The sequence below is a fragment of the Saimiri boliviensis genome, chromosome 1, assembly GCF_048565385.1.
Source record: "Saimiri boliviensis isolate mSaiBol1 chromosome 1, mSaiBol1.pri, whole genome shotgun sequence".
In the NCBI taxonomy this organism is placed as follows: Eukaryota; Metazoa; Chordata; class Mammalia; order Primates; family Cebidae; genus Saimiri; species Saimiri boliviensis.
The window spans coordinates 143,729,748-143,751,451 of record NC_133449.1 but is presented as its reverse complement, the minus strand read 5'-3'; the positions used below and the strand labels follow the sequence as shown (position 1 = coordinate 143,751,451).

At 45.4% G+C, this 21,704-nt stretch overlaps 1 protein-coding gene across 8 annotated transcripts in view; it reads right to left on the bottom strand.

Moving 5' to 3' along the window:
* Nucleotides 1-21,704, bottom strand: part of ZFHX3 (zinc finger homeobox 3) — a 377,665-nt gene that overhangs the window by 68,086 nt on the left and 287,875 nt on the right. The gene's annotated exons all lie outside the window — the stretch shown is intronic.

Sequence of the window (21,704 nt, the reverse complement as noted above, 5' to 3'; positions counted from 1 at the left end):
CTATCTGATGCATATTTCTAGATTAAAGTCGAGTGCGCATCTTCAGACAGCCTCCCTTGAAAAACAACACGGATAACTTAAACTTTCTAGTAAGAATTTAAGAACTTCACAGCTCTTGAGTCGACACAACACTCCCACATATATTTGACTGGCTATTAATCCTACCAGGCACGAGAAAGAGAATGTACCAAAATGGAGGCAGCAGTGCAATACTGGATGACTTCAACATATTGCTTATGTTGTATATTTTCTTCTAAGCAAAAAATGAGGGAAGAGAAAGATCCCTTGATGACTCCTCACAGAAGCAAAACCATGTTCCTTTTATAAAACGGGGAGAGGGGCTACTTCTGTCCTCTGCAATGCCGAAGGCTCCTTGTAGCAGTTGTCCTTGCTTTGATCATCTAACCAGACAGAACACTCCCCATGGCAGTTTTCTCCTCCGAAGACAAGAACTTAGAAGCTCTCTCTTTAGAACAGAAGAGTCTTCTATGCATTATTTGCTCACTAAGTCATCAGTTAAACCTATTAGTCCATGCCCGCTAGGTTCCAGCCATTGTGGATCCAAATGGACAAGTGAGTCACCTTCCTGCCCTCAGGGAACTTGCCCTCCAGTGGATCCGTTTTAGGTAACATAAGATGGCCAGAGTGTTATGTCCAGAACTTTCTCACTGAACCATGACGTCAACATGTACTTGGACAAGCAAATCACCTCTCTGACTCTGTTTGCTCACCGGAGGGAAGACAAGGTTGACCTCGGGTGATCTAACAGGGCCTCCATGCTAAGGTCCTAAGTTGGACACCTTCAATACTATGAATAGCCGGAATCATTAAAGAATTAAACCCTACCCACTCTAAAAACACTCTCTGATCCAGGCTTCCCTAAATCTTCACCTGGGTGATTATGATCAAGGTTCTTCCACCACCAAACACAATAAGAAATCAAATCTTATCAGAACTGAGCTATAAATCTGTGAAGACTCCAATAATTTCTAGCCAAGGGAATAACACCACAAAAGTACTTTTTAAACTAATTACTCAGATTCTGAAGTGCTGCCCTAATGAGCCTTCTTTCTGCCCAGAACTTACTAAGAGGAAAAACTACCTTCTGGTGCAGTAATTACTGCTTTCCCCTTCAAACTTCTAACTGGAGATCGATGCTGCATTTTAAGACCCATTGATTTACAATTAGCCTGGCTTTCCTGCTAAAGTGTTTTTTAAGCAGAGTTTACTTTTATTTTATTTTGAAATCTCTGAGATCTGGTTCTTGGATTTTACATTCTCATGAGAGGAGACTGGAAATCTCAAAGAGGAAGGTAGGTATCAGAAAGAGGCCAGTAGAAGGATGCAAATCAGATTCAGGAGGGTGTGGAAGGGAGAAGGGGACGTTGGTTTGGTCACAGAATGTTTTTTTAAGCCAAAATTCATGCTGAAAGGGAGAGAATGAAGAAATCCAAAGAGAGGAAGCAGAAGACCGAGCGGCAGCAGGAGAGGGCTAGGTGCACAGCCTAATCAAGTGTAGCTGCTGCCAAGGTGGCTGGAACAGCTCTTCATTGCCTCTGCTGTTTATTAGCATCCTTGGGAAGGGAAAAAGAGAGAGAGAGAGAAGAAAAAGCTTTGTGCATCTTTGCAAAACAAAGCACTAGTTAAAAATAGTGTATGCAGCAGGGACAGTGTGCTAACATGAGGGTCCTGGCAGCTCCAGCATTTGCACAATCTGTCCCATGAGGAGAGCAGAAGTAAGCGAAGCAATTAAGAATTTCATGCTGATTGCTCTAAGCATGTTTTCTACGCCATAAAGATAATAGCATAAAGGATATGGCCTTGCTTCTCTCCTCCCCTGACTGATAACTTTTGCCTCCTGGCTTTGGGACTTTTTCTTTTCTTTGCCTCTCATGTTTGAGGACTCGAGATGCTTGTTAGCTGGGCTGGCCCCACTTTATGGAATCTTTCACTTCTATACCGAAAGAAATGGTGGTTGTGCGTGAGTCTCTCCCTGCCCTTGATCAAGAGTAACTCTGGAAAAGGAGACAGAAGCCAGGCTGCATTACTGAAGCCCTAAAGAGGGAAGCGTTAAAGTGCCCCAGAGGCCTGCAAATCCGGGCTCTCCAAGGCCCCTCCTGCCTCTCCCATTCCGGCTCTTCCCTATTGCTGGATCCCAAGAATGACGGGTGGAAGATGGTCTTGGAGAAACGACATCAAAAAGTAAAAATTCCCAAACAATCAGAGGGGAGGGACAAACCACAAACTTTCTGCCTTTTTTTTTTTTTTTAAATGTATTTTAAAGCAAGATTGGACAGGCCAATTTCAAAGACTAATACGAAAAAAGTGCAATTAAATCCTTGAAAAACCGACAGATCAGCAAAACAAAACCACCCGGAGGAGAGCCCGATTGAGCCTCATTAAGAGGGAGTTCAGCCTGTTTTTAAAACCCTTCTTAACACTTAGCTGGGTACCTCCCAGCAGCACGAGCTCCCAATGCGGCTGGCATAATTAGTGTCAAAATGGAAAGAAAAAAAATCAAGCTAGGAAATAGAAATTAAAACACAAATTGGAGGGTGGGGTGGGAGGGGGTCAAATGGAAAAACCATTCCAAATTCAAACAACAAACTCCTATCAGTCCATCTGAGGGCAACAGGGAGAGAGCAAAATACTCTACTGTATGCAGAGATAAATATGTTCCAATTAAACAGAGAGAGGCTGGGGCAGATTGAGAAGATTTATGCTGCAATTCCCCATCTTCAACCTCTCCTTCTCCCAAAATATATTCTACATGGTGGTCACATCAACTCCAGGAGGCTGGGTTAATGGCAGATAGATGGCAAATTGCACCAACCTCATCAATTATAACCATCACGCCTGACAATGGGGAAAATGAGATCTGGTGACAAATTTCCACACCTTCAGCCATCAGGATCCCCCATTGCTGGCGTGCGTGCATGCGTGTGAAACAGTGTGTGCGTGAGAGCGTGAGTGAATGCATTACATGTGAAACCACCAGCCTGTAATAAGGAGATATGGAGCTGAGATCCATTATAGAAGGGCAGGCCACTAAGGAAGAAATACTCTGGAGATGGAAAAGATGGCAGGGAGATGAAGCCATTTTATTAAATCAGGCAAATTCTAATTTATTCTGCAGAGACAGAGGAACGAAAATGGATTCATTCTCAGTCTATCCTCTGAGCCAGCTCCTATCACCTCAGCAGAGGGAAAAGGGAAAGAAAGGTTCCAAGATTCATCTGGAAATCAAAAGAAGCCTCCTCCTTTAAAAAGCAAACATTAAAATATATCTATTTCAATATCTTGCACCAGGAATATGGAAAATAATGCTTACGCCAGAGAAATACAGGGGTTTTTCTCTGGCTTTCCAATTATTCCAGCAGGTGAAGAAGCTTACAAATTTGATTCATTGCAACAGGAAATCAGAAAGGCAACTGCAGCCTACATAGGTTGCTGACAAGGACCGACAAAAGGAACTGTGGAACATCTCCCCCAGTGGCAAGAAACGCCACCTGCCACCTTCCCTGTGGTGGGAACTTAAATGTCGATTTTGAAGTTGAAAACAGTGGAAAAGAAATGCCATGTAGAACACCAAGTACAGAGGTTGCCTTTCATTAGCAAAAGGCGCTTGTGTTTAGACTGCAATTAGAAAACCAGGGTTTTAATTAAACAATTACATAAAAGTTAGTCTGGCTCCCTGTATAGTCCAACACTTCACCAGCGCCTTGGGGTTAGCTTAGCAATGAGCGTTTAGAGCTCTGGTTGCTATGAAGGGAAATAAACTGATGACACGGTGTGCATGTAACTGTAAAGCTAGGCGCTGTACCTGTCTGTCTGTAGCTCCTCTGCCATGTTCTAGAACAAAGAAAAAGCCAATGAGACTGACAGTGAGCACATACGCGGTCAGACCGCAAGCCATCAGTAACATTGTACTACCCATGGCTGAACAGAAGAGATTATTCAAAGTGTCATGCAAGACCTGGGGGGATCACGGGGCTTCCGGTGCTCCCAAGTGAAGAACTGCGTCTCTATCAAAGCACAAGGCCAGGTGCAGCTAGCTTACTCTGTGCCTCTTTTAACTAAGAGGGATTCGCAGGAGCTTAGATACCTTCAAAATCCCAAACCACCTCTGCAGGGAGAAGCAAGCAATCTACTTTTTCACCTGCTGCTTTCACACCACCTGGGGACGGCTGCCCAGGGCAGACAGAGATATGTGTAGGTCCAAGGGCTTAGATTCCTAGGGGAGACTTAGATGTCTAATCTTCCCAGCACATGGAAGACTCCTGTTTCTCCCAGCAACCACCACCCTCAATGCTGGAGAGCTGCAAAATGATGTGAAATTGGTTCTTCCCTATACACATCAGCTTTGCAGGCAGAAGGTGGCCACCTTCTACTAAACCATGTTGCACGAACAGCCTGGGCCATCCTCCCCCTCGGGGAAATGGATTTTGTCCAGTGCATGGGGCCCAGCTTATAAATACACACAGGAAGACTGATCAGTTTTCACTGCACAGCACCTACCAAAAGAACACAGATCCCAAAAAGCAAGGCTATTCTGACCCTGGGGCAGATGGTACGGAGAACTCCACACTGACACCCGCAGGTGATGCTTCAGAACGCACCTCCACAGGAGCTAAATGCAGCCTCATGTTCCACAATTCCACATTCCCAGGCCCTCTTGCCTGCTTGGAATCCTTCCAACTCTGAAAAGAGCCATGCCAAATGATAAAGAATCCAAGATGGCAGCCAGCTGATACTGACCAAGGGCCTCACACGTGGTCTAGCACTGGGCTATCTTCCTAGGCATTTCTGATCAAGCCACTGAAAGAAACCCTAAACAGAGCTCGTTAGTTGGCAAATGCCATATTCTCTGTAATACCCAATACTAACCAAATCACAGCGTAATCAGTATGTGTTAGTTTTCATAGAGGACCAGCCCCATTTGGGTTTCACAAGGACAAGAAGTTCCTCCTTCTACAGAGATAAAGAGAAAAATAAAAAATAAAGACTAAGTTAAGTATGGTGGCTCATGCCTGTAATCCCAGTCCCTTGGGAGGCGGAGGCAGGAAAATTGCTTGAGCCCAGGAGTCTGAGACCAGCTTGGGCAACACAGTGAGACTTCGCCTCTTCAAAAAAATAAAAGTATCAGCCAGGTATGGTGGCACATGCTTGTAGTCCCAGCTACCCTGAAGGCTGAGACGGGAGTATAGATTGAGCTTGGGAGTATGAGGCTATAGTGAGCCATGATCATGCCACTGCACTCCAGCCTTGGTGACAGAGTAAGATCCTGTCTCTATAACTGGGGGAAAAAATACTAACAAAACAAACTTAATTCCAAGTTAACAAAAGCTGAGGGGTTCTTTTTTCCCCAATTTCAGGCTGCAGCCCTGCTAGATTTGCAAAGAACTGGGAAATTTAAGGATGACTGAAGGTTGTATAATTCGTTCCACTGGTGCTAAACAGCAAAGTTACCTTCCCCACCAAAATCCTTCACCTTTCAGACAAAGGCAGGGTTTTCTTGCTGTTTCCAACACCTAACAGTGTGAACTGCCCAAGTAAGAGAGCAAGGACCAGGCCACAGCTCCTCAGACTGAAAGGCGGAGCAGCCAATCAGAACTAACCTCTGCGCTGGAGGTAAATTCAGTGTTCTCTTCCCTGATCTCATTCGGGGTGGGCTTGCTTCCCTTGCTGCCCCCTATCCCATGTCCTAAAAACTAACAAGGGCCTTTCTGGTCAATAACTTTCACCACAAGCAGCCGTGGAAGAAATTATTTTAGATTAGGCCCAAAATGAAATCCAAAGCAACCAGGCTGACTTTATGATTTATTTATTTATTTCTTCCTTCACGAACAGAAGGTTAATATAAGAGCAACTCCTTGGCAAACCTTTCAGGGTAATTCAAGCGACACTGATGTGAATCAATGTTCCCTTTGTGAACACATTACTTGGCAGAAACTGGCTTTTTTTAACCCCCTTAAACATAGCCCGCAAAACAAAAAGAGGGGGGAAAAATGTCCTTCAAACAAAAGGATGAGGTGAAAATAAAGAGAGAGTCGACTGCACTTTATTCTCTTTCATAGAAGCAAATGGATCTGGTGCTTTTATACATTAATCAATCAATATCACTGGCTGTACATCAGCAGGGTAGCCAAGTTATGAATGACCTTTCTGGCAAAGAGGACACTTTTAAAGCTCATAAGACTGCTCATAGCTTAGCAACTTTCCGAATTTATGCCTGCATGATTACCCCTTGGAGGCGAGCAGCCGTGAGTGCTGCACTAAATATGGCAAGGTTAGTCGTTTCCAATTTGTGCAGAGGGAGGAAGAGATGTGGACCTGGCTGCCCCATTTATGCACGAGCTGCCACAACCTGGGCGACGCAGGGCAGAGCCCCAGGCCTGCAGCGGGGCGGGGCCGGCCTCCCTTCTGGAAAGCCGGCTGGGCCTCCTGCTCAGCTTCAGGCCAAACCAAACACGGCAGCTTCAGACAGCTCATCTAGAAAGCTGTGCCCAACTCAACTTCGCCTGCTGTCTGCTTCTCACAATCAGATCCTGCCTCCTCCAAGCTGACAGCCGGGCCGGACTGGCCAGTGCGGGGTATTCCCAGGCTCCCTCCACACCCTCTGCCCTCTGGCTTCTGTGCCTCTGAAAGCCCTCCCCACACTGACTGGACTCCTCCAGCCCGGTCACAGGGCTTCAGGCTTCTAAAAAGCAATGAGAACTTTCATCTTGAAGTTGTGTTTCTTTTTTTAAAGCAATCCACAGAAGGGCATTTCTACAGAAAAGACAAGACGACGCTCTCCGGAATTAGCCAGCCCAGATAAACAAGCCGTTGGACCAGTCCTCTCCCTCTCCCCTGTCACCAACGCAGCCATTTTCTCCATGTCCAGAAAGCGAGAAAGTTCTCTGGATTCCATTCTTTGTGGGCGGAAATGGGGCAAAGGATGGTCTGTGGGTGTGGATTTCCATGACAACCACTATCGTCCCAGAGAGGCCACAAGGGGGCAAGAGACAAAATCCCACCTCGGCCTTCTTCTCCCAACTCCTCTTTTACAGCCGCGGTAAAAAAAAATCTCTGAAGTCTGGAAGAGATTCCCGACTTGGACACGTGGAAGTCCACTTACAAGGCCCCACTTTGTTCTGTCTCTCATAGAGGGAAATAAAGGCGTTCAGGGATTTGAAATAGAGCTTTAACGTCATATAAATTACAACAGAAGAAACCACAGGCTAAAACTCATCATCCCTGCTGGAGTCCAAGGAAGACTGAGAGCAGAAATGCGCTTTACTGAGAACATCCTTTAGTCTACAAGGAGTAGCCCAGTCAGGGGACACGGTGGCAGGACATGGGCTAGGGGCCATGAACAGCTGGGCTGTGGCCACTTCTGGTAATGGCCTTAAGAACACAATCGGGCCACTCTGTGTTCCTATTTCTGCGGTAGGGAGAGTTTACAGAGACAGGACTCCACTCTAAGGTGTTGCTGACAGAAGCCTCCAGGCCACAAGAGAGGCTAGTTTACAGAAATGGATGATAAATTAACAATGAAAACAGGAAGAGCAGCTTATTTAAAGGACACAATGCAGGCATCTCTGGAGGGGCGGCGAGCTCTTACTTCTGTGCCCCTTGACGTGGTGGACGTCTGCAGCTCCAAGCCCAGCTGCAAAGAACAACACCCTGAGCGCTCCACACTTAAATAAATACTGGGCTTGCACCTACTATAACAGATTCAGATTCCCATCTTGAAAATCGACTTTCCGTTTAGAGCAAGGAGGAAAACGGAGAGCCCCTCCAGCTGGTCCCCCTGCAGAGGTGGGTCTGGGATGGTGCCACAGACACCCACTTCCTGTTGTATCTGAACAGCTGAATGGCTCTGTTTTCCCGCAGGAAGCTGCAAGTCCACACAGTCAACAACACTTAAAACCTTGCTCACCTCCTTCCTTTCCTTTCAGTGTGTAGCAAATACCAAACGTGTCCCTCTGAACCACCTTCTAAATTTCCAAACCTTTTTTTTTCCCATACGGAGTCTCACTCACTCTGTCACCCAGGCTGGAGTGCAGTGGCGCGATCTCGGCTCACTGCAACCTCCGCCTCCCATGTTCAAGCATTTTCCCGCCTCAGCTCCCGAGTAGCTGGACTACAGGCGCCCGCCACCACACCCAGCTAATTTTTGTATTTTTAGTAGAGATGGCGTTTCACCATGTTGGCCAGGCTGGTCTTGAATGCCTGACCATAAGTGATCCACCCGCCTCAGCCTCCCAAAGTGCAGGGATTACAGGCATGAGCCACCAGGCCCAGCCGAAATTTACAAATTTTTAAGTCCCCTTTGGAGCTGCCACCACATGGACTGCCCTCACAGAGCAAGTCACCTTGGGGCAGGGGTTGGCCAAATGCTCAGTTGGCCTTCCTTTCTCTGTCTTTGTGCAAGCCTGGCTATTCCTCTGATAGCTCTCAAAAATTCATCCCTTGTCTGACAGCTAAAATTAATGCATTTATTTTTTGTGTGCATGAAGTTTACTTTACAGACTCTCAGGGTTTTCCTAAGTTACAGATGCCACTTGCCACCACTTGGCTTCATCTTCTCTTACCTGGCCAACAGCAACGGGTCAGCGGGTGCTTTTCTCACGCACCTTCCCTCTTCCCATCCAAATGACTCCCTAACCCACCATCCACCTGGCAGACACATGCGTCCTCTGTGCTGTGTGTGTCTATATCACCCTTCTGGGAGTGCTTGGTACCAACCATCCCCTATAGACACTGGGCTATCCTGCTGTACACTGCCATATGGCGTCTCCTTGTTTTGCATATTTAAATCTCTGTATCAAGAATATTAACAAAGATAAAAGGGTATTAGATCTTCCCTGTAAGCACTGGGTGGAAACTCTCACATTAGTAACAGTGTAATGTGAAGCTAACCCCCAGGACAGAGATGCCACTCAGAAGCTGGCTGGCTATCCATTTGGGAGTGCAGACCCAGACACAAGGACAAGCCCTCCCTGGGAGGTGGGTTACTCCTCAGAGTCTAGAAAAACACAGTACTTCTCCATTCCCATGCACATTTCATTACACCAGTGAATCCTTATACCTGGGTAATTTCAACCTTACCTGAGCAAGAGAACAACATACTACCCCCAAGGAAGCCCCAGATGCTTCCCTGAAAACCAGAGTCCAGGAATAGAAAAATACATCAGAGAAAAATTCTATCTGAAGATGTGGAATTACCAAGATGCAAAAGATGCAAGCAACCAGAAAGCCTGACCTGAAGGTCCACATATATTTTACAAATTGCACAAGAACAGAGAGAACCCGCTGGGCGCAGTGGCTCATGCCTGTAATCCTAGCACTTTGGGAGGCCGAGGCGAGTGGATCACTTGAGCTCAGGGGTTCGAGACCGGCCTGGGTGACATGGTAAAACCCCATCTCTACTTAAAATGCAAAAACTACCGGGGCATGGTGGTGGGTTCCTGTAACCTTAACTACTCAGGAGGCTGAGGCAGGAGAATCGCTTGAACCCGGGAGGCAGAGGCTGCAGTGAGCTGCGATTGTACCACTGCACTCCAGCTTGGGCGAAAAAAAGATAGAACTGGAATTTCTGTTTCAGTGTCTGTGTCCTCTGCTCCCTGAGACCACATGCTCTGTGGGGAGGAGGTGTGTGACAAATTGTATACCATGAAACTTCAAGGGAAATCAATCATGTCAGACCACTGCCGAACACCTCTAAGGGTTTCCCACAGCAGTGAAACCCCAAACTCAGGACCCTGCTTACAAAGGTGGGTCTGGTGGTAGGTGCCACCCCCCCCACACACACACTGCCAGCCCTCCCTAGGACATGCCAATTGCACTGGCCTACCTTCTGCCCCAGGGGTCTTTGCACCAACCAGGCCCTAAGCCTGCCATGTTCCCTGCCTTCTTCAAGGTCAAGTCAGGTCACAGCCTAAATGTCACCACCTTAAAGACCAAGCATTTAACCTGCCTTTGCAGTATTCAAGGTAAACAATATTCAATAAGGAAAGCTTTCCCTTGATAAGAAGTAGGCCAGATAATAAGTGAAGAAATAATAGAATGAGAATATCACCATTTTGCCAGCTCCAAATAATATACAAGATTTGGGCAATGATCATCAATGAATGCTAACGTCACAAAACGATCAGTGAGACATCATGTATCTCCTGATCAGACACACTGACTAACACATACAAAGAAGCCATGGAGAAATAGTAAAACTGCTGCTGAATCAGATCAAGTGTCTAGATGTTAACTATCAGTTCACAGGAAACACAGAGGAGAGAAGAACATGTTCAACAACACTGTGGGGATACAATCATCAAAACATCAACATCCAGACTGCAGCGATTCTACAGGATACATGATTCCGTTTCTTCAACAAAAATTGCAAGGAGGGAGGGAAAAAAAAAAGGTTAGAAGAGGAACACACAGTTAAGAAGATACTTTAGAGACATATCAACTCATGTAATGTGAACACTATATTAGCATCTGAATTTAGACAAACCAACTATCAAAGAAACCATGTATTAGGCTGGGTATGACGCATCACACCCACAACCCCAGCGCTTTGGGAGGCCAAGGTGGTGGACCACTTGAGCCCAGGAGTTCGAGACCAGCCTGGGCAACAAAGCAAGAACCTGCCTCTACAAAAATTAAAATTAATGAAAATAATCCACGTATTAGGGAATTTTGAATACAAACGCAATTTATTTGGTTGCATGAATTTATAATTTTTAGGAGTCTGATAATCATATTGTCGTCTTGTTAAAAAAGAAAGATACAGGTCAGGCGTGGTGGCTCACACCTGTAATCCCAGTGCTTGGGGAGCTCGGAGTGGGAGGACTACTTGAGCTCAGGAGTTCAAGACCAACTTGGACAACACAACAAAACCTCATCTTTACTAAAAATTAAAAAAAAAAAAAATTAGCCAGGCATGGTGGCATGTGCCTGTAGTCCCAGCTACTCAGGAGACTGAGGCAGGAGGATGGCTTGAGCCTGGGAGGTCAAGGCTGTAGTGAACTATGATCGCACTGCTGCACTCCAGACTGGGTGACCGAGTGAGACCCCATCTCAAGAGAAAGAGAGACACAGATGCAAATATGGATGAAACAATACAACCAGGATTTGTTTCAAAACGTTTAGTAAAGGGAAGCAGCATGTGAGGGGCAGTGTCTAGATGGGCCAGGGACTGGCTGTGAGTGGGTATCTGCCAAGGATGGCTGAAGGGTTCATGGGGTCTACTAGTTTAGGTAATGCTCTCTACTTATGTATATGTTGGAAATTATCCAACACAGGAACATAGAAGGTTTATTTTTTAAAAACTTCTTTCCTTGACTATCCCTCTACAACAGGCACCTGGTCAACCTCTAGTCACTCCATCTTATATTTGATTTTAATTCTTTACCTGACCCTTATATTTTTCTTTTTATTTACTCCTCACAAACCCTTCTTAATGCAAGCTGACAAGAGCTGGGGCCTGGCCACCCGCACTGACCACCATGTTCCTAGGGCTTTGAAGATACCTGGCACATGGGAAGCTTCATTAAATACACGTTAGAAAACATAGAAGCACATGTACAAACAAGACCACATCAATCATTCAGCAGCAACTCAGAGCATTGCGCTCTCTTGCCTTTGCAGAAGTCTTGAGTGGGTGTTCATCCCCTTCTTAGGAAGATGTGAAAGTATTCCTGGGCCACCCAAACAGTTTAAGCATTGTATCTTGGCAACAGATTGTCATGTATCAGCCAATAGACACACACGTAAAGCAATGAAATCTTTCTCTAAACTCGTGAATGAAGCACCAAACAGTGTTGACAGAGCAGCAGCTGACCTCTCAGGTGGCCCAACTCCTGGGCCTCATTGTGTGGCCACCAGTGTTATTGATCAGTTGATCACACAGTGGCACATCAGGACCACCAATTCCAATCCCGACAGCTATGGCCCGTATCATAACCCAGCCAAGAATGAAAGCCATCAATCATCCAAATGGCAGGCTATTTGGAAACATCCAGATGTTAGAGTTTTGAAGATGATGCCTAGGGCAATCTAATGGAAGCATTGCTCAATTTATGAGTCGTGATGATGCCACCTGAAAAATGGCAGAACATCCTGGAATCCTGGAGGATGCAAATAAAGATGCGGGCCAGTGCATTTCCAGCTAGGAGAACCCGAGCCAGTGTCAGGTGAGGCCAACATTCCTCTACCAATGAGGCAGTTTTAAAAAGTGGGTTTGGCATTCCTGCCTACTCTCAGGATAGTGATAGCTGGCTGATCCACTCTAATGAATTACTGTAAAAAGAAGGTGAAATATTAACTGAAGAACCCGAGACAGAAGCTTTCATTTTCTTAAGATGAACCTGTGACCTGAAGGAGTCTCACCAACGTGTATTTATGGATGACTTCCGTGCACCCAGACAGGGCACAAGACCAAGGACTCAGCTGAGAACCAGGAAGGCCAGAAGGAGAAGAGACCAACGGGCAAGAGGCTTGTGGCTAAGATCCCTCCAAGGTGCCATCCACCAGCTCAGCTGAACTCTTACTATACACACAAGCCCATTCAGCCCCAAATTGGGTTCTGAGTGCCATGGATCTGTCTTCACATTCATGGAGGCCCAGTGCTGGGCCCTATCAGGCACTTGGGCTGTGACAGCCACTTGTTAACAGCAGTGCACGGCTCGCTCTCTGGTGAGCTCCGAGAACGAACTTGGACCTTGTCCTCACTCAACGTGCCAAACCAAGGGCTCACAGACAAGAAGTACACTGTTATATTCTATGGGGGCAGGTATGAGAAGCTGAGTTTTGGCTACTGAGATGGAAGGCACCTCCCACTACCTGTGACTGGCCAAGGAGGAAGGTTGTGGGTTGGAGGTGGTCAGGTTCATCTCCAACTCATCATGAGTGAGGGCTTCCACCATCAGGACTGGCTCTTCCCAATTCTGCCACTGATCAGGCCTCTGTATCCACAGAGGAGCCCTCTGTGGGGCTGTGTGCCCTGCAGGCTGAGGTCATGGTTATGGCACTCATGCTCCTTGGAGGCATGAACTCTGGAGCAGGGCTCCCCTTGCCTTCCATAGTAGAGGAAATGCCATGCTGAAGATTCTGCATGCCACCAGGGCAGCCATTAAGTGGGAGAGGGAGACTCGGGGATTCTCTGAGCTCAACATACCCCAGACTCCTCCCACACAAAGGAAATGGGTATACTGAGGCTGCAGCCCCGTAAGATAATGTGATATGGTTGTGAGATGCCCAAACTGGAAGGAGGAAAAAAAAGAAACAAAGAAATCACTGTGGACAGACGAAATGAAAATCTGGCAGGGCTCTGTCCTAACAAATGATCCTAAAATGAAGTAAGACTAACTCTTCTCCCTTGGCAGATGTACAGAGAGGGGGAGTGGGAGCAGGAGCCAGAGAGGGAGGGTCAGAAAGAAGGAAGGTGTACCATGTGCCAGGCTCCACGCTAAGTATGATGACACTCTATGTACATTCCCTCACTTCACTGTCAAGGCTGAATGAGGCAGACCCCGTGAGGGTGCACTTGCATCCCCTTTTATAGGTATTAAAAGAGTTGAGGTTCAAGAGGGGTGCAATTGGGAGACCCTGAAGCAAACATGTAGACATTTTCTGTGCATGTGCATTCATGTGCATTATTCTGAGGTGAGGGATCATTTCTTTCATCAGATTACCTGAAAAGGTAAGAAATCCTCAGGTTATATAATGTAACTAAGGTCACTAAGCTCAGAAAAGCTGGGATCTAAACTCCTAGGTAACTCATAAAAGCTCTTGTAACCCGGTCTAGTCTGAAAGCCCCCAGTGTTCACTGAATGAGAAAGAAAAACTAGCATAGGAGAGTCCCTCTGAGTTGAGGAGATGGAAAAGTAAATAAGAGGGGTGCTGACTCTGAGCAGGATGTCCAAGGACATTTACGAGCCCCTTTCACTCTATCCCAGAGGTTCTTCAAAGCAATGTCAACTCTCTGAACATCTTCAGTGTACAGAAGTGACATGAGCCAACCGCACCCATCCACACAGGTACAAACCCACTGACCTGCAGCCCCAGCTTAACCGAATCCAGAGAATGACCTGGAAACAACGGGATAAGCAGGAAACAGCCATGTTCCCTAAATTATCATCTTTCTGGATGTTCTGCAAAATATAAACAGTCATCATCTTTCATGTATTGCTTTTCTTATTTTGAAGGGGGAACTGTTTGGAAATTAATTAAGAGTGCATTTTGAGCCAGATGTGGTGGCTCATGCCTGTAATCCCAGCACTTTGAGAGACTGAGGCGGGCTGATCGTGAGGTCAGGAGTTTGAGACTAGCCTGACCAACATGGTGAAACCCCATCTCTACTAAAAATCCAAAAAATTAGCCAGGCATGGTAGCATGCACCTGTAATCCTACCTACTCCGGAGGCTAAGGCAGGAGAACTGCTTGAACCCAGGAGGTGGAGGTTGCAGTGAGCCAGAATCATGCCACTGCACTCCAGCCTGGGTGACAAAGCAAGACTTTGTACTTAAAAAAAAAAAAAAAAAAGTGCACACTTCGGCAGAGCACGGTGTCTCACGCCTGTAATCCCAGCGTTTTGGGAGGCCAAGGTGGGCGGATCACAAGGTCAGGAGTTTCAGAACGTGAAACCACGTCTCTACTAAAAATATAAAAAATAAGCCAGGCTTGGTAGTGCACGCCTGTAATCTCAGCTACTCAGGAGACTGAGGCATAACAATTGCTCGAACCTGGGAGGCAGAAGTTACAGTGAACTGAGACTGCGTCACTGCACTCCAGCCTGGGTGACAGAGCAAGACTCTGTCTCAAAAAAAAAAAAAAAAAAAGAAGAGTGCATCTCATTGGCATGACTGTTTCCACCAAGGGCTGAAAAAAAAAGATGATCTGGTGGGACCAGTGTCAAGTCTCACTAAGCTAGCCTGAGCCTGTCCAGGTGGCAACCTCAGCCCCAAAGGAAGCTGTCATCTGTGACCCTGCTGGGAGAAGCTGAGCATTAATTCTACTCCACCAGGTGACAATAATGTCAGTGAAGCATATTATGTGATCACTCTGAGTAGTTACACAAAATTTAGAAGAAAAACCTGCACTATCTAATGGCATCACTCACAGAGCAGAACTCTGGAAATGTGCACTTTATGCAAAAGGAAGTACACTCTGTCTAATCCTGAGCAGGAAGATGAGAACTATTTTTTAAGTGTGTCCCTTTCTGGAAGATGGCAAGACACATGGAACACCTTTTAGAAGACAAAATATGCCAAAATCTAAGACCGTAAGAAGCAACATCCCAAGCCCATGCGTTAGTACCCTCATGGAGTTCTAGTCCCCATGAGTCGTTAAACTCTTCTTCCATTTTTTTTTTTTTTTTTTTTTTTTTTGGAGACGGAGTTTCGCTCTTGTTACCCAGGCTGGAGTGCAATGGCGCGATCTCGGCTCACCGCAACCTCCGCCTCCTGGGTTCAAGCAATTCTCCTGCCTCAGCCTCTTGAGTAGCTGGGATTACAGGCACACACCACCATGCCCAGCTAATTTTTTGTATTTTTAGTAGAGACGGGGTTTCACCTTGTTGACCAGGATGGTCTCAATCTCTCGACCTCCTCGTGATCCACCCGCCTCGGCCTCCCAAAGTGCTGGGATTACAGGCTTGAGCCACCGCGCCCGGCTCTCTTCTTCCATTTATTGTTGACACCAGCTTAAACATGAAATCCACAATTATTTTGATTGGATCATCTATTTTTGCTCATGTAGTCATTTCCTAGCAAGTTTCTGGCTAAGGCAAAAAGTAGCAAACCCACAGAAAGCAGACTCTTTGATAGAAACAAAAAAGAGGTAATGCTGTGTGTGCCCAGGCACTATTTTCTTAAGGTGACAACCTTCCTCTTCTTACGATATCTCTGGTCACTGCACCAACCAGTTGAGTCGGTTTTTTTCTGGAAAGTTCTCACCAATCGCTGAAAAGGGTGTTTGTGGAGGCAAAAAATTATGACAACAGCCAGAGCCGCACAGAGTCCACCAAGGAACGCTCATAGGGCTCCAGCAAGATGGCGCCCAAGGAAGCATGGAACTGACTGAGCCACTGATCCATGGGACAGATTATGGACAGAACTAATGTAAGACATGATCCCTGCCCCAAGAGGTTTACAATTTTAGGAATGAATAGTAAGCAAATACTAAATAATCAGCCAAATAAGACTGTCAACTCTTTCTGGAATAACATGAGATACATAAACAACACAAAATTATAATTGTGTGCAAAAGTCAGTGGTACAGATTCAGTGCTATATTCATTTAGAAAAGCGGGGAATGAGGGAAGGTGGTTTTGATGATAACTCCATTTTCACCCTCCCTTCTTACCCATTCCTGCCCCTCATCCTGTTCTCCCCTACTTGGAGAATCAGCACCCATCTAAGGCCCAAGCTCACATCCTCGGATCACCTTTACCTGCTCTCTTCCCCATCTCTCCCAGGTGGAACAGCACGAAGAGTCTCAATCTAACCTAGACCCTCTCGCATCTTTCACCTTAGGTGAGCTGTCCCTCAGATTCTTCCATCGTCCACCAGGGAGCCATTCTTACCCTCTAAAACAAGGAGAGATCACGTGACTTAGTCAGGTCCCCCAAATCTCAGGGGTCCCCACTCCTAGAGGGAAAGTCCTCGGCGCCCGTCGGATCTTGCTTCTCCCCCTTCCACCTGTTTGCACTCTATCTTTGGCCACAACTACATCCCAAGACTTTTACAAACTGGCAGTTCTGCAGTTTTCAGGGTCCACACTGACAGGCTTTTTAGGAATCTTCTGTTAGACAGTGAGATTACTCAGGCACAGAGCATCTCTTGGTCACCTTCGGCACCTTCACCTTGATTGCTTCTCCGGCACCCATCTAAGTCCCCTTTTACCCTCGCTTCTTACCCATTCCTGGCCCTCATCTTATTCTCTCCCACTTGGAGAATCGGCGCCCATCTACGGCCATCTGTTCACCTTAGGAGTTGTGAGAAATGGCCCTACTGTACGTACAGCCTTGGAGATGACAGTAGGAATAATTACCTCCAGAAGGGAAGAGTGGCGCTGGCAGGAATTCTAAGCATGGACAGGAGAAAAAGCCGACAAGGATTTGACATGAGAGGAAGGAAAATCAGAAGGCTGTTATTTCCAAAATTTTACTTAAGTCAGAGAAAAAAGGGTGAAAGGGAAAGATGAGACTGTGCTTTCTGAGCCATCCCAGGACAAAGACCGGCCTTATCATGCATTTCCCTCAGAGAAAGGAGAGAAGATGGAAAGGAAGGCAGGAAGGACTTCAAGTTTTTATTAGTTTTAGTAGAGAAAATAGAACATTAATCAAATGCTATTACCAGATCTTACATTTAAAAAATACTGGGGAGACTAGAAACACGAAACAGCAAGCCTGGCCCCGGAGCCCTTGCCTTCCCTTCCATGCGCTCCTGCTCAGTTACCAACCCCTCCGCCATCCATCAAGGAGCAGCCGGCCAGAGCCCTCGCCAACCAGAGACTCACTTACAGCACAACACACTGATGACAGCTGAAAGTGTATCCTTTTTCCTTAAATGAAAGAGGAGTTAGAAATAAGTTACAATTTATCATAATACCAACTTTCACATTCCTAAGACCCTGTGACTCCGGCTCTGGCCAAGGTAACGGGTGATCTTCCTTCTTAAACTCTAACAGGTTTTTTTGTCCATTTCCCAAAGCCACCATTCCTCATTTACACCATCAGTGAACAGTGACATTTTGGAAAATTCATCCCCATCTCTTTGAAGTTCTGGCCTACTGAATTTCCTAATCATCTAGAAAACTGGGAAGGAATGTACAGGCTAAAAATAAACGTTCATGATCACCACTTTCATTTGCCAAATATTTCTCCCTATTGATTTTCATTAGCTATTTTTTCAAAATAATCTCATTTAAAAAATTCAATTCCTTATTAAATCATCTCTAAGTATCTCCTCACCAGATTCTCATTAATTACAAAGGGAAAAATGTTAACTTGATAATGGATAACCCTAGAAGGAACCACCATAACTAACTGACCAAAGCTGATGCCCGCAATAAAGAGACCAATCAATATCATGTATCTCCTGAAACAATACACTAGGAAGAGCACACATTACTTTCTTGGCATGTCTACCAAAACACAAAGCCTGATTCTAATCATAAGGAAACATCACACAAACCCAGTTGAAGGATACTTGACAAAATAGCTTGACTTGCACTCTTCAAATATGTCAAGGTCATAAAAGAAAAGGGAAAGATTGAAAAACAATGCTAGATTAAAGAATATGGGCCGAGTGAGATGTAATCCCAGCACTTTGGGAGGCTGAAGTGGGCAGACTGCTTGAGCCCAGGAGTTCAAGACCAGCCTGGGCAACATGGTAAGACATCATCTCTATGAAAAATAAAAAAACTAGCCAGATGTGGTGATGCATGCCAGTACTCCCAAGTACTCAGGAGGCTGAGGTAGGAGGATCACTCCAGCCTGGGAGGTGACGGTGGCAGTGCCAAGATCTCCCCACTGCACTCTAGCCTGGGTGACAGAGCTGCACCCTGCCTTTAAAAAGAAAAAAAAGAAAGAGTAAAGAATATGAAAGAGAACAGCTGAATACAGCTTGTAATCTAAGATGTTCTTTTCATGTCAAAGATATTATTAGGCCGGGCACGGTGGCTCAAGCCTGTAATCCCAGCACTTTGGGAGGCCGAGGCGGGTGGATCACAAGGTCGAGAGTTCAAGACCATCCTGGTCGACATGGTGAAACCCCGTCTCTACTAAAAATACAAAAAATCAGCTGGGCATGGTGGCGTGTGCCTGTAATCCCAGCTACTCAGGAGGCTGAGGCAGGAGAATTGCCTGAACCCAGGAGGCGGAGGTTGCGGTGAGCCGAGATCGCGCCATTGCACTCCAGCCTGGGTAACAAGAGCGAAACTCTGTCTCAAAAAAAAAAAAAAAAGATATTATTAGAAAATTTGGAGTAAGAACTATAATAACCTAATAGTTTTATAGTGAGGTTAGTTCTCTGATTTTGATCATCATTCTGTAGTTATGTAAAATATCTTTGTTTTTAGGAAATACACATCAACTTCTTTTGATATCAAGGGGCATCATGTCTGAAATTTAGTCTGAAATGGTTCCAACAACAACAACAAAAAATCAACGTGTCTATTTCTACTTATTCTATTTGTATGGAGAATAAATAAAAATATGGAGAGAGTTAGGTGTGAATGTGAGAGAGAAGTGAAAAAAGAAAATGTGGTAAAATGCTAACATTTGGGGAATACAGGTAAAGATAGAGAATTTTCTTACTATGTAAAGTATATTACTTTTCTGTAAGTCTTAAATTGTATCAAACTTTAATTTTTTTTTTCACACAGTTTTGCTCTTGGAACCCAGGCTGGAGTGCAATGGCACAATCTTGGCTCACCGCAGCCTCTACCTCCCCAGTTCAAGTGATTCTCCTGCTTTAGCCTCCCAAGTAGCTGGGATCACAGGTGCCTGCCACCATGCCCGGCTAATTTTTAAAAATATACTTTTAGTAGAGACGGGGTTTCACCATGTTGGCTAGGCTGGTTATGAACTCCTGACCTCAAGTGATCCAGCCTCCCAAAGTGTTGGGATTACAGGTGTGAGCCACCGCACCTGGCCAAAATTTTAAAAAGTTGTAAAGGAATTACAAACTGAAATTAAAATAAGATTCCTAACACCCTGAGTCCAATTACATAATTTTGCATTCTTAAGCAGTTGCAATTATACATATTATGCACACTTCAGATTGTATGCAACTTTCATTTACTACTTATTGTTTCCATAGTAAGGAAACGTTCAATGAAAACAGAGTTCCTATCAGCTCCTGCAGTTCTCCTCAACACAAATAGCCTCCAAATCAACATTTTATTCTCACCTTTAAGGCTTTCTTTCTAGTCAGAATTCAACATGTAAAAGTACTCTCTAGGTTCTGAATCTGTTTAGGAGATTAGGAGAAAAATAGTTTTCATGCCTTTTTTTTTTGAGACGGAGTCTCACTATTCACCCAGGCTGGAGTGCAGTGGGGTGATCGCAGCTCAGTGAACCTCTGCCTCCCAGGTTCGACCAATTCTCGTGCCTCAGCCTCCCAAGCAGCTGAGACTACAGGCATGCACCAGCCACCATGCCTGGCTAATTTTTTGTGTTTTTAGTAGAGTAGGGGTTTCACTATGCTGGCCAGGCTCATCTTAAACTCCTGACCTCAAGTGACCCGCCTGTGTTGGCCTCCCAAAGTACTGGGATTACAGGCATGAGCCACCATGCCCAGCCAAGTATTTTTCTTTTTCTTTAATTGTATTTGGGCTCTGGGGTACATGTACACGTCCTGTTATCCTGCAGGATTGCTGCATAGGTACATACATGCCATGAGTTTGCTGTCTCCATCTACCCCCTGACCCCCACCACCGTTGCCTCCAGCAGGCATTTCTCCCGGTGTTATCCCTCCCCATCCTCCCTGCCCCCACTTGCAGTCCCTCCTCTCCCCTCCCCTCCCTCCACGCCCCCACCTAGCCCTGTTACTGTTGTTCCCTTCTCTGTGCCCAAGCCTTCGGAGTGTTCGTCACCCGCCTAGGAGTGAAACCATGTCGTGTTTGGTTTTCTGTTCCTTTGTCAGTTTGCTGAGAATAATGGTTTCCAGATTCATCCACATCTCTACAAAGGACACAAACTCGTCGTTTTTTTTATGGCTGCCTAGTATTCCATGGTGTATATGTGCCACATCTTTTTTGTTCATTCTATCATCGATGAGCATTTGGGTTGGTTCGAGGTCTTTGCTATCATAAACAGCACCGCAATGAACATACGTGTGCATGTGTCTTTATGATAGAATGATTTATAATCCTTTGGGTATATACCCAGTAATGGCATTGCTGGGACAAATGGAATTTCTATTTCTAGATCCTTGAGGAATCGCCACACTGTCTTCCATAATGGTTGAACTAATTTGCACTCTCACCAACAGTGTAAAAGTGTTCCTATTTCTCCACATCCTCTCCAGCATCTGCTGTCTCCAGATTCTTTAATGATCGCCATTCTAACTGGCATGAGATGCTATCTCAATATGGTTTTGATGTGCATTTCTCTAATGACCAATGATGATGAGCATTTTTTCATGTATTTGTTGGCCACATATTTGTCTTCTTTTGAAATGGGTCTGTTCATATCCTTCACCCATTTTTGAATGGGTTTGCTTTTTTCTGGTAAATCTGCGTTAGTTCTTTGTAGATTCTGGATATTAGCCCTTTGTCAGATAGATAGATTGCAAAAATTTTTTTCCCATTCTGTTGGTTGCCAGTTCACTCTAATGATTGTTTCTTTTGCTGTGCAGAAGCTCTTAAGTTTAACCAGGTACCAGTGGTCTATTTTGGCTTTTGTTACCATTGCTTTTGGTGTTTTAGTCATGAAGTGTGCCTATGTCCTGAATGGTGTTGCCTAGGTTTTCTTCTAGGGTTTTTACGGTGTTGGGTCTTATGTTTAAGTCTTTAATCCACCTGGAGTTAATTTTTGTACAAGGTGTCAGGAAGGGGTCCCATTTCAGCTCCCTGCATATGGCTAGCCAGTTTTCCCAACACCATTTATTACAAAGGGAATCTTTTCCCCATTGCGTGTTTTTGTCTGATTTGTCAAAGATCAGATGGTTGTAGATGTGTGGCATTGCTTCCGAGGCCTCCGTTCTGTT